The following is a 17053-nucleotide window of genomic DNA, read 5'->3' on the forward strand; positions in this document are numbered from 1 at the left end:
ACAGCTGCAGCTTCCACCACTACAGCCAATTGGGGAGTGAACCAGTGGATGGAAGACCTCTCTCTTTCTCTTCCTTTCCTTCTCTCTCTGTGTAACTCTGACTTTCAAATAACTAAATAAATCTTTTTGTAAAAAAAAGAAATATAAAAACTTCTTCCTACTTTTACTTGGTAAGATGTCAACTTTCAGCTTGCAGCTGTCTGTGCTGTGCTGCCAATCTTAAGCATGTTTCTGTTCTCTGTCCTCACTGTTCCATGGGATATTCATTCTTCTTATTTCACCTCCACTGAATATTTCTGTCAGCCAGACCTCTGGAAATGAGATCATTTCTTTGTTTTCATATCCTAATGAAACTGCAGTCAGTATGACTTTACCCAATTCAGCCATCTTGGATCCTAGGAATCTTGGGCTGCTTCTTAGGGCTAGACTCAGGGATGATCTAAACTTCATGTTTTTCCCAAGTTGAGATTCTGATGATGCTTAAGAATGTCATGTTTAACAATATCCACCCTGAACTAACATCAAAATTGTCATTTATTAATACTATGTGTCAGGCACTTTGTATAAGCATTAGGCAAAATGTTCACCACTAACTTGAAGGGAAATGTTAAATGACCACTTATTAGGAAATAAAGAAATTGAGTCTCAGGATAAACAGGCCTGAAATCACAGGTCTGTTTGAATTCATGTTTGATCAACTCTGCAAGATTCTTGCTTGCCAAAGATACCAATGGACTGTTGACTTCATGTTTTTAAGGGATTTCCTTAGAAACACTTAAATGATTATCATTCTGGTTCTCTTTCCAAGATATGTGATGATGATTTGAGGTACATTAACAGCAAGAGAGAATCACAGAAGACAACCTGTATCTTTCAACACTGGGTGAAAAAGCTGCTTCTTGCCTGCATAGAATCAGTTATGTAAGTGTCACATTCACTGTTAGCTATTCCTTAGACAAACCCTCCCTCTAGGGGCCAGCAAAGAAGGGGATAGATGTGAAGAATATTATGTGTGTGAATTTCACAAGCCATGTTAATTCTTTGGGTTTTTTTTAAAGTTTTATTTTATTTATTTGAAAGACAGAGTTACAGAGGGAGGTAGAATGAGAGAGAGAGAGAGAGAGAGAGAGAGAGGTCTTCCATCCACTAGTTCACTTCCCAGATGGCTGCAACAGCTGGAGTTGAGCCGACCTGAAGTAAGGAGCCAGGAGCTTCTTCTGAGTCTCTCACATGGATGCAGGGATCCAAGAACTCGGACTATTTTCTACTGCTTTCCCAAGCCATAGCAGAGAGCTGGATCAGAAGTGGAGCAGCTGAGACTTGAACCAGATGCCTATATGGGATGCCTGTGCTGCAGGCCGGGGCTTGCGCTGTGCCACCACTGTGCCACTGTGCTGGCCCCACCATCTTAATTCTTTGTAAAAGCCAATTTATTTTTGAACAGGCATGGCCAGAAATTATATCTGTGTTGATTGTCACAACTGTCAAATGTTAACAATTCTAGTAATTTTAGCTCATTGATCCTGGGTTAGGTAGCGCAGGGCACATTCTCCTCTTTGGATTCCCTGTGCTGAAGTCTTTCTCCACAACCTTGACCTTCCAGTGAGATAACCTGCACTGACCTCTGACTCACCCATAAAAGGAGATTCATCCCAACATTCACAAGGGAAGGGGTGAAAAGAGAGAATCTAGGGAAGAATCAGAGAAGAATCCCCTCCCCCATTGCCACCTGCTACCATCTATTGGGCTGTGGGATAGTTGATTGCTTAACTATCCAATTTTTCAGGTATCTAAAATGTGACAGTGGAAGCAGCTGATGACTTAAACACTATGTGTAAAAGGCACTTGAAATTCTTGAGAGGGGCAGACAGAACAGATGCTGAATGACTCACAGTTGCAAGGCTTATGTTGGTTCTGTCTTCTAGACCAACAAATTTTCCTACCGTCTTTGCTTTTAGGAGATTGCCTGCTAAGAACCATCACCAGTGTTTTTGGTTTTTGGAGCTTCAGCTATAGCTGGAGTATCTTCAGAATGAGGTGAGGAATAAGGATGCAAACACCAGAGGTAATGCTATGCTGATAGACACCCTAAACTTGATCCAGGTCCTGAAGCATTGCTGACCATGAGACTGTGACACCTCTAAAAACTGGTGGATTTGGGGCTAATGCTTTAGCATAGGTTAAGCCTCTGCCTGTAGCACTAGCATCCTTTATGAGCACCAGTTCAAGCCCCAGATGCTCTATTTCTGATCTATCTTCCTGCTGATTGCCTGGAAATGCAAAATATGGTGCAGTGTTTGGGTTCCTGCTTCTCACATGGGAGACCCAGAAGAAGCTCCTGGATCCTGATTTTGGATTGGCCCAGCTCTAGTCATTGTGAGCTCTCTCTCTCTTCCTTTCCTTCTCTCTCTGTGTAACTCTGACTTTCAAATAACTAAATAAATCTTTTTGTAAAAAAAAGACATATAAAAACTTCTTCCTACTTTTACTTGGTAAGATGTCAACTCTCTTAATGATTCAGTCACAACTGAATGATTCAGAGTGGATGGAAGGCCTCTTGCTGTCTCTCCTCCTCTGTAACTCTGTCTCTTAAATAAATAAATAAAGTCTTTTTTTTTTTTAAAAGAAGGAATCCTTTAAAAAAAAAAAAGACTGATGGATTTTTTCTTTCCTGCCAGCATGTGGAGTTCTCCAAGAAAGAAGACTTTAATATATTCATTTTGCACACTGGCTCCATGGTCCAGGATGATAACAAAGGAGGCCCCAATCAATACTTGTTGCATGAGGAAAGCACACATGGGTGATCAGATAACAGCCACCTCAATGTTTGGAGACACACAGGGTAGGGGAGCTGGCTAACTGTGCACTTATGTGTCTTAAGAAAAAGAAACAGCAAGAATTGGAAACATTCTCAGTACTTCCAAAGGAAGAAATGAGCAGCCAGTGCATGTGTATCCACCTCCACTTCCTTTTCCATTGGTGATGTTTATCACCTTCCCCCATCCCTTACTTACAGTGATAGTGAGAGAGGCAGCCTAACAGCTTGACACACTTCCTCCATTCTCACACAATATGGGGAGCTTGGGACATAGCTTTCCTTTCCAAATCAAACAACATAAAAGATCTGTTTTCTAATAAAACTTCTTCCCACCTAAACATGCAGCCTTTCTTTTCCAGGCAAGGAGTTCTGCTAGGCTGGGGAATGACAATAAAACCATAGATGAGGATGTCTAAACAGGAGGCACATATTCTGAGTTATGAAACCATGCATTATAAGTGAGCTTCCCAAAATTAAGGAGGAAAAAGAACAAAGAGAGATAGTGGTCAAGCAATGAATTATTCTTCAAACAAAAATGTTTTTGACACCATGTATAAGTCAAAGAATGTTTATGATGAAGAAGTGAACAAGCCAGAAACAGGTCTTGCTTCCCTGTCGTTTATATGCTGACACAGGAAACAAACATTAAGCAAAGAATGTAAGTGTGTTGAAGTGTTTTTTTTTTTTTTTTTGACAGGCAGAGTGGACAGTGAGAGAGAGAGACAGAGAGAAAGGTCTTCCATTACCATTGGTTCACCCTCCAATGGCCACTGTGGCCAGCGTGCTGTGACTGGCACACCATGCTGATCCAAAGCCAGGAGCCAGATGCTTCCTCCTGGTCTCCCATGCAGGTGCAGGGCCCAAGGACTTGGGCCATTCTCCACTGCACTCCTGGGCCACAGCAGAGAGCTGGCCTGGAAGAGGGGCAACCGGGACAGAATCCAGTGCCCCGACCGGGACTAGAACCTGGTGTACTGGTGCTGCAGGCAGAGGATTAGCCTATTGAGCTGTGGCACTGGCCATGTGTTGAAATTTAAAAAAGAAAAATGTGAAATGCACTGAGAACCTATCTTGGGGATGCTAATAACAGGGGGGGGCTCTTACTAATTTTGAGGAAGGCAGTAATGAAATCTCACATGCGGGAGACTTGTGGCATCAACCAGGCCAAGACTGGTGGGAAGAGCATGTGAAATTAACACAAAGAACACTGCTGTTAAAACATTTAAGACTGCATGATGTCCAGTGCATAAAGAACACTGGGGATGATTGAGATAGAAGAGAGAGGGAGGCTGGGACTAAAGAACCAAAGTGACTCCATTTTTAAACAATAATAAAAAAAAAAAAAAACAGCTTCCGTTTCCCATAGCAGACCCGGGTCCTTGTAAAAGGAGGCATTCAGGCATTCTGGAGATATCAAAGCTTACCAGGGACAGCTAGCTTGGTAGACCAAGGGCAGCACAGCAGAGATCTCTCAACAAAGTAACTCCCTGTACCCAAAGCTTCCATGCTGTATGTAACTCTTTTTTCCTGCTAATGTAGCCCCTTTTTCCCTTTAAAAACTCTCCCAAAGACTGGGGCCTCACTCCTTCCTCCACTGTGCTGGTTGGTTGGATGGGGTCCCTGTTGTGGCTTGTACTCCCGAATAAACCTTGCTTTTGCAGTTTGGTGTGAGCGACTCTCTGGGGGCCTCTGTGGGGATCTAACGATCTGGGCACAACAGGACCAGGTCATTCACATGAACAAATCTTCTGTCTACTGGTTCACTCCCCAAATGGATGCAGCAGCTGGAACTGAGCCAGTCTAAAGTTAGGAGCCAGGAATCTCTTTCAGGTCTCCCACAAGGGTGCACGTGCCAAAGTACTGAGGCCATCCTTTGTTGTTTCCTTGGTGTATGAGCAGAGAACCAGATCAGAAGTGGTGCAGCCAGGACTCAAATGAGCACTAATGTGGGATGACAGCACTGCAGGCAGTGGCTTTACCCACTATGCCACAGTGCCAGATCCTGAAGTAAAAATCTTGCCAACCAACTATACTCTATCCAGTAAAACTGTATTCAGAAATTAATGAAAATCAGAGTTTCCAAGACAGGCAAAAAACTAAGAAAATTAATCACCAAAAGACCATACTTACAAAAGATGCTTAAGAAAGTCCTATATAATGAAGTGAAAGAAAGTGAACTATTATTACAAAAACATGTAAACACCACTAGAAGAATAGATACACAAAAGAGAAATAGAAATGAATCTAAATGTATGAATTCAGTAAACCACCAGCCCCCCAAAATGGACATCAAAAGACAAAGAGCAGAACAAAGGTTTTTCAAAATAAACAAAATAAAAATTTTAAAAGACAAGACTAAGTCTTCATTTATTAATATTAATCTTGAATGTAAATGGACTACATTTCTAAATTAGAAGACATGGAATAGTTGGATGGATAGAAACCAAAACCCAATGATATACTGCCTAAAATAAAGCCACTTTATCAATATAGACACACAAATTGAACCAGCATTCTGATATGAGATGGGGGTGTACTAAGACTTCGCTTTACTTGTTACATCACAACACTTTCTCCTATAAAACTATTTGGGGTGCCAGCACTGTGGATTAAGTTACTACCTGCAATGCCAGCATCCTAAATAGGCATTTGTTGTTGGACCCTGCCATCCATATCAGAAACCTGAGTGAAGCTCCTGGTTCCTGGGTTTCACTTGGCCCACTGCTGGCTGTTGCAGCCATCTGGGGAGTGAACTAGTGAGTAGAATACTCTCTCTCTCTCCTCTGATTTCCCAATAAGGCAATAAATGTTTTTAAAAACTATCCTAATAAGCTGAAAGGGGAAAGAAACTGTTCAAACTCATTTTGCAAGGCTAGAATTATCCTGACACCACAGCTAGGCAAGGCCAGAGCAAAAACAGCAAAAGAAAAATATAGACCAATATTTCTGATCAATGTGAATTCAAGACTTCTCAACAAAATACTAACCAATAGAATCCTACTACACATCAAAAATTTCACTCAACATGATCAAGTAGGATTGCTTTTCTAAAGGAGAGTTACCTGTATTTTTTTTTTTTGGCAAAGATGAAAAATAAGCAGAGAAGACAAGGATGACTCCAAGGTTTGGGGCATGAGCAACTGGGAGGGTGAGGCTGTCACTGAATAAGGAGGAAGGAAGCATTTGAAAGAAACAAATTGCAGAGAAGTATCAGGGTTTCACTTTGAACATGGTCAGTGTGAGGTACCTGGGGGATGGCTCCATGATAATCCTGAGACACTAACTTATATTCATGTCTGTAGCTCAGTGGGCAAGAGTAGACTGCAGAAATAAATGTGAGGCTCATAGCCTGTAGATGGTAAGTGAAACCTTGAGGCATGGAGAAGCCAAGAACAAAGAACAGAAGCAAAGCAGACCAAAGACAAGGCCCTGGGCTCTCCAACACTAAGAAATAGAACAGAAAGAGGGAAGAATCAAAAAATCCCTAGTTGGAGCATCTAGTGTTACTGGATGAAAGCAAGGTGTTGCATGGAAGCCCAGAGAAGAAATCCCCCAAGAATAAAGGAGTGGTGTGCTGTGCCCTGTGCTGCTGGATGACAGAGTGGGACATGATGTAAGAGATGACCCTGTGCTAGCACTGAGAAAGCATGGGTGCATTCTCACAGAAGTACTTGGAACCTCTAGGTCTTGGTTTAAAGACTACAAGCAAAAATCGAACTTAAAACACCAGAAGAGTCAATTTTTAAAAAGGGAAAATATTTTTAAAACCATAAATCAATAAAAATGAAAATGTGTCTACAGCCCTATAACAGACAGTTCCAAATGTGACTTCTGTAAGTGTCAATAAATTAATAAATAAACTTCTGGCAAGACTGAACAAGAAAAAGAAAGCACATGCGATGTGATTTGAGTGGAGAAAGTGGATGTCACCCAAGTTTCAAAAACGTAAAGACTGTAAGATATTATGTCACACATAACTTTGGTTCAATAACATTTTTGGTGATTAAATGGATTTATTTTTGGAAATTACATATTACCATAATCAATTTTATGAAAAAGAACAAAAGGATATATCAACAATTATTATACAGTTTGAAAAATTTTTGAAATATGTATAATGACAAATTAAAAACAAAATGTGTACAATGTTTAAGCCCAGATGGTACTACTATTGTTGAACAGCGAATGCTGAGTGTCCTGTGTTTAACCTGGGAGGCCACCAGAGGGCACACAAACACATCTTTTTTGAAGAAAAGAAGGAAGGAAGGAAGGAAGGAAGGAAGGAAGGAAGGAAGGAAGGAAAGGAAGGCAGGCAGAAAGAAAGAAAGAAAGAAAGAAAGAAAGAAAGAAAGAAAGAAAGAAAGAAAGAAATTAAGACTGAAAGAACAGGCCGGCGCCGCGGCTCACTAGGCTAATCCTCCACCTAGCGGCGACGGCACACCAGGTTCTAGTCCCGGTTGGGGCACCAGATTCTGTCCCGGTTGCCCCTCTTCCAGGCCAGCTCTCTGCTGTGGCCAGGGAGTGCAGTGGAGGATGGCCCAGGTGCTTGGGCCCTGCACCCCATGGGAGACCAGGAAAAGCACCTGGCTCCTGGCTCCTGCCATCGGATCAGCGCGGTGTGTCGGCTGCAGCGCGCCGGCCGCGGCAGCCATTGGAGGGTGAACCAACGGCAAAGGAAGACCTTTCTCTCTGTCTCTCTCACTGTCCAATCTGCCTGTCAAAAAAATAAGTAAATAAATAAATAAAAGACTGAAAGAACATGTAATTCCTGTTACTTGTTTAAAAAAAAAAAGAGAGGCCAGAATAATTTTGATACTGATGATTAATGAAAATAGAATGAAAAAGAGAACCATATGGTCACTTATGAATAAAGTTTAAGTCTGCTGTCATAGCCTATGGGTGAACGCATCCGATTTCATCTGAAAAAAGTTTAAATCTTAGAAAAATGTACTTAGCAGATTATTAAGTTAATGATGCATTATGAAAAAGTAATTTTCAAACCAGGAATAAAAATGTGATAAAACATTAGTAACCATCCTGGTGGCAAGGGAAGTGCTAGGCACACATTTTGCAGTGATGAGTAAAGAGCCTTTCTTCATTAGCCTCCCTGCAGAGGGAGGATTCTTCAAAGTACTCAGCAGAGGAAGGCCTTGCAATAGAAAAATATAATTCAAAATATTCACTGTTTCCTCCCCAACACAGTATGTGTTCACTGATGTGTTCACTGATGTAAAATATACACAGTGATCTCTAATTAGAATTAATATACACAGAGAAGCTCCTGGGACTCATATAATGTGTTCTCCACTGTCTCTAATATGAATATGGTGTCCATGCCATAGTCCCTAGGATGAATCTCATATATACATGGCAGTCTCTTCTATGAACATGATGTCCACACTATATTCTCTGGTAGTAGCAGAATGTTCTAAAATAGATGACACAGGGCTGAAGACCAGTTAAAGAACTACACTAGTGAATCTTCACACTTGTCAGAAGGCTGTAGTAATGAAGACAGTGTGATGTTGGGGAAGAAATACATGAGTGGATAAATGAAACAGAATAAATGGAATGAAAATACAGCATGTAAATTTAGTTAACTAATTTTGTCAATGGAACTAAGCCAATTCAACACAGAACATTCTGTTCCACAGATGTCAACTGAATAATTATGAGGAAAAATTAACCACATGCAAATCACATGAGAAAAAATCAACACAGACACAAATCTTATAGCTAGCCCAAAAATCCACTCACAATGGTCTATAAACTTAAATTTTCAAGTGTGAAAATTGGAAAAATTATAGAATAAAATCTATATGCTCTGTCACTTGCTGGGGAGGTTTTTAATGTATCTATTTTGCTGGAGAAGTTTTTAAATTATCTATTTATTTGTGAGTAGGGGAGGTAGAGACAGACAGAGCTCCCATGCACTGATTTATTCTGCAAATTCACAATATATCTGGGATTGGAATGGGCCAAAATAAGGATCTGGAAACTCAATACAGGTCTTTCACTTGAATAACAGAGACCCAACTCCTTGAACTATACCTGTTGCCTCCCAGGGTGTGCACCAGCAGGAAACCAAAATAAATAGGGACCAGAACTAGGACCTAAACCCAGTTTCTACAACATGGGATATGGGCATTCCAACATGATGTTCCAACTTCCAGGCCAGTCTATGGAAAAAAATGTAAAATTGCCTGATCATGGTAGAAAACTGTCAATTGTACAAAAAGTTAAGCATAGAAGTGCCATATGGGAACCAATGTTGTATCATAGTTTGTTAAGCCAACTTCTACAATGCCAGGATCTCATATGTGCATCCTCGCGGCTCCACTTCCACTGCCTGCATCCTAATGCACCTAAAACTGCGGCAGAATATGGCCCAAGTTTGGCCCCTGCCATCCTTGTGGGAGATCTGGATGGGGTTCCAGGCTCCTGGCTTCTTCCTGTTACAGCCCCTGCTATTGCAACCATTTTGGGGGGTGAACTAGTATGTCTGTGTGTCTGTGTCTGTGTGTGTCTGTGTTGTGTGTGTGTCTTCCTCTCTGCAGCTCTTTCAAAGAAATATAATAAATCTTATTTATAAGAAAGTTACCATGTGATCCATCCATTTTTCTCTTAGATACAAATAAAAAAGTGGTGAAAACAAGTATTCAAACAGAAACTAGTACACTAGTGTTTACTTGCTCCCTTGCTCTCTTGGTTAACCCTAGGTATCCTGGATAGTGTTTCTCTTGGTGCTGCATCACCATATCCCTTACTGTATAAGCCCCTGGGAGCTGAAGGTCACATGCTTATCCAGGCAACCCTGGACATTCAGGGTAGTACTATCTGAACTGGCACTATGCATGTTCATATCTCACCAGAGGGACCTCTGGTAAATGTAGTCTTTGAGTTGCAAAGAAGAGTTTAACCAGACAGCTTCACTGTGTGCAGACACTGCCTGAAATGTCCAACATCATTTGGTTTCATCTACAGAAACTAACCACAGAAGTTCCCCATGTGTTGTTCTTGCTCAGTTTCTATGCCTCTCAAATAAAATAAGAATTTTTTTAAAGATTTATTTATTTATTTGAAAGTCAGAGTTACATAGAGAGGAGAGGCAGAGAGAGAAAAAGAGAGGTCCTCCATCCGATGGTTCACTCCCCATTTGGTTACAATGGTGGCAGCTGTGCCAATCTGAAGCCAGGAGCCAGGATTTTCTTCTGGGTCTCCCACATGGGTGCAGGGGCCCAAGGACTTGGGCCATCTTCCACTGCTTTCCCAGGCCACAACAGAGAGCTGGATCAGAAGTAGAGCAGCTGGGTCTCAAACCAGTGCCCATATGGGATGTCAGTGCTTCAGGCCAGGTTGTTAACCTGCTGTGCCACAGTGCCAGCCCCAAAATAAAAAAAAAATTTTTAAGGTCCAGCATTGTAGCATAGTGGGTAAAACTGCCTAAAATGCTGGTATCCCCTTTGGGCACTGATTTGGTCTCAGTTGCTCCACTTCTGATTCAGCTCCCTGCTAATGGCCTTGGAAAAGCAGTGGCAGATGGCCCAAGTGTTTGTCCCCCTTCCACCCATGTGAGAAACACAGATGGTGCTGCTGACTCTTGTATTCTGCCTGGCTCAGCACTGACTATTGCAGCCATCTGGGAATATCTCTCTCTCCCTCTCCCTCTCCTTCTCTGTCAAAAATAATTAAAAAAAAAAAAGAGAGAGAGCACAGAAGATCCCATCCACTGAATCACTGTGTGCCTACAATAGTGAGACCCAAGATCTAGGAACACAATCCAGGTCTCCCACCTTGGTGCCAGGAATGAAATTAATTGAGCCATCACCATTGTGTGTCAGGATATATATAAGCAGGAGCTTGAAAAAGGAACCAGAGCTTGGATTCAAAACCTAGATATAAGACTTGGACATCTTGACTACAGCCCACTCCAACATTGGCATTTTTGAGAGGAACCCTTCTTTTATGTTGTAGAATGTGTCTATATTTCAGTTTTTCAGATATTTCTTCAGAATGGATTCAGTTCATATATGTTTAGCAGGAATACTATGGCCATACTTGTGTGCACTCTCTGTGCAACCCACTAGATGGAAATGGAATGTTACTCCATCACTGATGATATTTACTATTTATTCAGTTAGAGTTAGGGTGAGGGGTGGGGAAAGGATCATGGTTAGAGTTTATTGTCACCGTTGGGTCTTAGCTACTGTGTTAGACATATGGTGGCACTACAAAAAGTTCATGGAAGGTGGAATTAAAAGATAAGTTGATTTTTGTACCAAAATTTTTAGAATACACCCGTAGTCTTTTCAGAATGCTCGTGTTCCATGAATTCTAGATCCTCATGTATGCAAATTAAGAGTTGTCATCTTCATTCTGGGGGACCTTCTATTCCAAGAACATGAGATTTATTTATTTATATCTTCTTTAAATTTTATTATTTTTGAGATAACATTTTAATTTACACTATAGTTGAAGACTAAGTACTCCACTAAACAAAGAATTCAACAAATAAAAATTTAAATGATCATATTTTATCAGGAAAATAGTTGATGTTTATAAATAATATTCGAATAAAAGATGCTCAAGTTTACTCATGTAAAATAAATTTTAAAATAGTCACAAAATCATTAAAACTATAGTAATATATAACAATAATATATACTCTAATACTATATGATTATTATTAATTTGATTTTTTTTTTATTTTTTGACAGGCAGAGTGGACAGTGAGAGAGAGACACACAGAGAAAGGTCTTCCTTTTGCCATTGGTTCACCCTCCAATGGCCGCCTCGGCTAGCGCGCTGCAGCCGGCGCACCGCACTGATCTGAAGCCAGAAGCCAGGTGCTTCTCCTGGTCTCCCATGGGGTGCAGGGCCCAAGGACTTGTTCATCCTCCACTGCACTCCCTGGCCACAGCAGAGAGCTGGCCTGGAAGAGGGGCAACCGGGACAGAATCCGGTGCCCCAACTGGGACTAGAACCCAGTGTGCCAGCACCGCAAGGTGGAGGATTAGCCTAGTGAGCCGCGGCGCCAGCTTTTATCAAGCTTTTAATAAATCAAATTAAGGCCAGTGCTATAAACATGGTTATGTAGATATCTCTTTAATACAGTGTGTTTTTGTCTTTTGGGTATATAGTGGGTAGTGGGATAACTGAATCATATAGTGAATCTATTTCCAGTTTTTCACAGAATTCTCCGTATTATTTTCCACAGTTACTGCATTAGTTAACATACCCATCTACAATGTTTAAGAGTTTCCTTTTCTTCACTTCTTCAACATCATTTATCTCTCACTGCCTTTTAGATAATAGCCATTCTAATATGGCTATTACTTGCATTTTGGCTTTGACTTGCATTTTCTTGATGCCTAGAAATATTGAGCACCATTTTCATATATTGGCTAGTTATTTATATTTCTTCCTTTTTGAGAACTGTCTGTTGATATCCTTTGTCCATTTCCTGGATTAGTTGGTTTTTTTGTTTGCTTGTTTGTTTGTTTAGCTTTATGAGTTGCTGATGTATTCTGTATATTAACCCTTTGTCAAATAAATATATTGCTAATATTTTTTCATTCTGCAGGTGGTACCTTCACCTTATTTATTGTTTCCATTGTGGTGCAAAAGATTCTGAGTTTGATATAATCCCATTTTTTTCTGGTTTTGATTTTTTTTGCCTGTACTTTGGGGGGTTTTTCAAGAAGTCATTGCCTATACCAATGTCTTGAAGTGTTTCCTCCACATTTTTTCCAATAACTTCATAATTTTAGGTCTTAAGTTTAGGTCTTTGATCCATCTTGAATTATTTTTTATATGGTGACAGGGATCTAATTTCATTCTTCCACACATACACATCCAATTTTGCCAGCACCATTTACTGAAGAGATTATCATTTCTGTAACACATGGTCTGGGCACTTTTGTCAAAAATTGGTTGGTTGTAAGTACATGGATTAATTATGACCTCTATATTCAGTTCCATTGAACTGTGTATTGGTTATTAAATCTTTTTAATCAATATAGTATGGTTTTCCACATATAAGTCTTATGTTTTTTTTGAGAGATTTATACCAAGTATTTCATTATTTGAGCAATTGTTCATGATATTGCATCTTTAGTTCAGTAAGAAAGTTGATTTAATTTTTTATTTATCTGAAAGGCAGTGATATAGAAACAAGGAGATCTTCTATCTGCTAGTTTGCTCCACCAAATGCCTACAATAGCTGAAGCTGAGGCAAGCAAAATTCAGGAGTCAGGCAATTAATCCAGGCCTCCTATGGTAGTGAGAGGGACCTAAATAATCAAGCTATCATCTACTTTTTCCAAGGCTGCACATTAGATGGAAGCTAGAATCTGAAACAGAGCTCAACTTTAACCTAGACATTCTAATATGGGATTTGGACATCCAAAACAATGCGTTATATGCTGCTTTAGACATCAACCCCAGGAAAGTTGATTTTTGTATCTTTGTCTTGCTTCCTATAACCTTTCTGGATTTATTTGGTAGTCTGAAGAGATATTAAACAATGAGTTTCTTAGAATTTTCTACCTAAACAGGCCAAAGTTGGACATCAGCTTCATTTCTTAATTTCTATTCAAATTCTTATATTTTTATTTTCCTGTAACATTGGCTAGAACTTCCAAGAATATGTTAAATAAGGGTGGAAAAGATATACATTCTTGCCTTGGCTCTAATCCTAAGAGAAAACACTCAGAAATTGTTCATCTTTTTAAAAAATTTGTGAATACTAACTGTTAGAATAAAAAAGGGAGAGGATGATCCAACATGGGAAGTGGGATACACAGCATACTCATAGAATGGCAGATGTCCTAATCAGCACTCTGGCCTCAGAATCAGCCCTTAAGGCATTCAGATCTGGCTGAAGAGCCCATGAGAGTATTTTAAGCATGAAAGCCAAGAGACTCTGGCAAAAAAAAAAAAAAAAAAAAAAAAAAAAAAAAAAAAAACAACACCTTAAATGAAAGATCTCCGCGAGTGAGATTCCAGTGGAAAGAACGGGCCATCAAAGAAGGAGGTACCTTTCTCTGAAGGGAGGAGAGAACTTCCACTTTGACTATGACCTTGTCTAAATAAGATCGAAGTCAGCAAACTCAAGAGGCTTCCATAGCCTTGGCAACTCATTACTAGAGCCTCGGGAGATTTCTGATGCCATAAACAAGAGTTTCAAATTGTTAAATCAACAACAGGAGTCACTGTGTACTTACTCCTCATGTGGGATTGTCCTTAATGTGTTGTCCAATGTGAATTAATGCTATAACTAGTACTCAAATAGTATTTTACACTTTATGTTCTGTGTGGGTGCAAACTGATGAAATTTTTACTTAATATACACTAAATCAATCTTCTGTATATAAAGATAATTGAAAATGATTCGATGTGAATGGAATGGGAGAGGGAGCAGGAGAAGGGAGGGGTGCGGGTGGGAGGTAAGTTATGGGGGAAGCTGTTGTAATCTATAAACTTTACTTTGGAAATTATATTTACTAAATAAAAGTTTAAAAATAAATAAAAATAAAAAATGTGTCTTAGAGTGTAGACTTTTGATGTGTATTTTGAAAACTTGTTATTCCCCAATGTAAGAGATCTTTATATTTGGTTAAGATTTTATGGCATTGGAAGTTTTGTAGGACATTGAAGAAATTCTGTTATTGGTCATGTATCAAGAGCAAAGGAATACTCAGAGACTGAGGCTTTTTTTTGGACCACGCCATGCAGATCCATATCCTTAGAAATTTGCAGTGGCCTGTTGTCTGCAATATTGTGTAATATGATTGTTGTGACTTGGTGTTTTCCTACCCTCTTGAACTTCTAGCACACAGCTTTAAGCTTTTCATAGTGTGCAATTTGATGTTGGCTGAGTTGCTATAATTTATGGCCACTGAGTCAACAGGTAAGTGGTTTTGTTTTATGCAACCAATTTTACAGATGCTGGCCTTAAGCTAATAACTATGGTATCTAGGGGACCCTGACTTAAGAATTTGAGCTGTTGCTGTTTTATTTTGAATAATAGTAGTATTTGGTAATCTGCAAGGGGTCTCAACAGATAGTGAGATATTAAGGCTTCAGCTTCTTGGTTTTAGGAGGATCAGGGTAAATTATATGCTACTTTTATTGCATGACTTTTCAAGTAGGTCCTCAGGCCATGAATTCAAATTCCATTTATGAACTAGTGTAAATGGACCACCACATGTTTTGCACCTGCACAGACGCTGGGCCAATGGAAGGGTTTCCTTTGGGAGGGATTATCCTACTCAAAAAGATTGAATGTGGACAAAGTCTGTTCAAACACCAGATACATTTTTTTAAAAGATTTATTTATTTTACTTGAAAGTCAGTTACACGAAGAGAGAAGGAAAGGCAGAGAGAGAGAGAGAGAGAGAGAGAGGTCTTCTATCCACTGATTTACTCCCCAACTGGCCACAATGGCCGGAGCTCTGCCAATCTGAAGCCAGGAGCCAAGATCTTCCTCTGGGTCTCCCACATGGGTCAGGGGCCCAAGGACTTGGGCCATCTTGTACAGCTTTCCCAGGCCATAGCAGAGAGATGGATCAGAAGTGCAGCAACTGGGAACACCTGTATGGGATGCCAGCACTGCAGGCAGTGGATTTATCCATACGCCACAGCACCGGCCCCCAGATACTTTTTACAACCCCTTCCATGTACTCCTTTCATATCTCTAACCAATTAAGGCTTCATAAACAGCAGTAAGGCAGAAAACAGTGGGGGAAAATGGGTCAAAGTGCAAGGGAAAAATAAGAAAATATGCTCAGCCTGCCAAAATCATGGCCTTACTTGGTAGGGATGGAAAGAAACCTTTGAGGTAGGTTAATCAGCCAAGTCTTCCTGAAACCACCAGTAATGAGAACTTCAACAGAGATGTGCAGCATACAGCATATCTGAAAGAGAAATAATGCTCAGAGGCTGTAACATCCTAAACCTAAGGAAACTTCCTGTCTAGGGGAAGCCCCACTAGGCTGCTAAGGAGACACTTCATCAAAGGCAGTTTTGCTTTCAGAACTTGAAGGTGGCTCTCTCACTGAGACAGTTGAGGAGATGACAGAGTGGGAGTCTTCCTGGGAAAGCACATGTCACAGGTTTTAGCAATTCCATACAGAGTGACAGTAGCCAGAGTGGCTTAGCTTCTGGGAGACAGTGGAGGCTGCATCACCAGATGGAGGACTGAACTCAGTGCAGCACCAGAATGCCTGGAAGGTGGCATTCAATGGGAAAATTGAAACTAAGAGGCTGTGAAGATACTGAATTGGAAGTACTACTGAGAACTTGATGACTGGAACCTGTTTCCACTGCAAATTTCAGGGAGAAAACACAAGGGATACCTCAGGAAACAGTGACTGAGAAAGGAGATAAGGGAAGCCCAGCCCCCACCCACTCTGAGCCGGGAGATTTGGTAACTCTCTTTCTTTCAAAGGATTCTTTAAAAAAAAAATTCATTGTAGGGACTCCAAGATGGTAGAATAGTGACAGGGTGGTCTGCTCTAGGCTAGGCGAAAATAGTAAAAAAAAAAAAAAAAAAAAAAAAAAAAAACCTAGGCCAGCGCTGCAGCTCAATAGGCTAATCCTCTGCCTAGAGGCACTGGCACATCAGGTTCTAGTCCCTGTTGGGGCACCGGATTCTGTCCCAGTTGCCCCTCTTCCAGGCCAACTCTCTCCTATGGCCCGGGAGTGCAGTGGAGGATGGCCCAAGTGCTTGGGCCCTGCACCCACATGGGAGACCAGGAGAAACACCTGGCTCCTGCCTTTGCATCAGTGCCATGTGCTGGCCACAGCATGCTGGCCGCGGCAGCCATTGGAGGGTGAACCAACGGCAAAGGAAGACCTTTCTCTCTGTCTCTCTCTCCCACACTGTCCACTCTGCCTGTAAAAAAAAAAAGTGGAGAGAGTGCATTCTCAGGAGAAAGTTTCAGGAAAAGCTGCAGTGGAGATTCTGCAGAAGCAGGAGTGATGCCATGTATCTGTGTGGAAGGTGCAGAATTGCAGCAATGAAAAGACACAATAAAGGACACAGCAGCCCTGAGTTGGAGTAAACATCAGCTTTGAAAAGCAAGATGAGATCACATTGCAGTGGCCCCCATGCCACTACTGATATAGCTGGAGGGAGAGTCTAGTGAACTACACTGTCTTTGAGTAGGCAGAGAGCCCCAAAGGGAACAGGGAGCTTGCTCACCCAGAGAAAAAGAAATGGGACATGTCTCT

General features: G+C 40.8%; 1 pseudogene; it reads left to right on the top strand.

Annotated features, from left to right (window-relative positions):
- The first annotated feature begins 3367 nt into the window (after nucleotides 1-3367).
- LOC100357632 (protein arginine N-methyltransferase 6-like) overlaps nucleotides 3368-17053 on the top strand; it is a 43471-nt pseudogene continuing 29785 nt past the window's right edge.

The sequence above is a fragment of the Oryctolagus cuniculus genome, unplaced genomic scaffold, assembly GCF_964237555.1.
Source record: "Oryctolagus cuniculus unplaced genomic scaffold, mOryCun1.1 SCAFFOLD_80, whole genome shotgun sequence".
NCBI lineage: Eukaryota > Metazoa > Chordata > Mammalia > Lagomorpha > Leporidae > Oryctolagus > Oryctolagus cuniculus.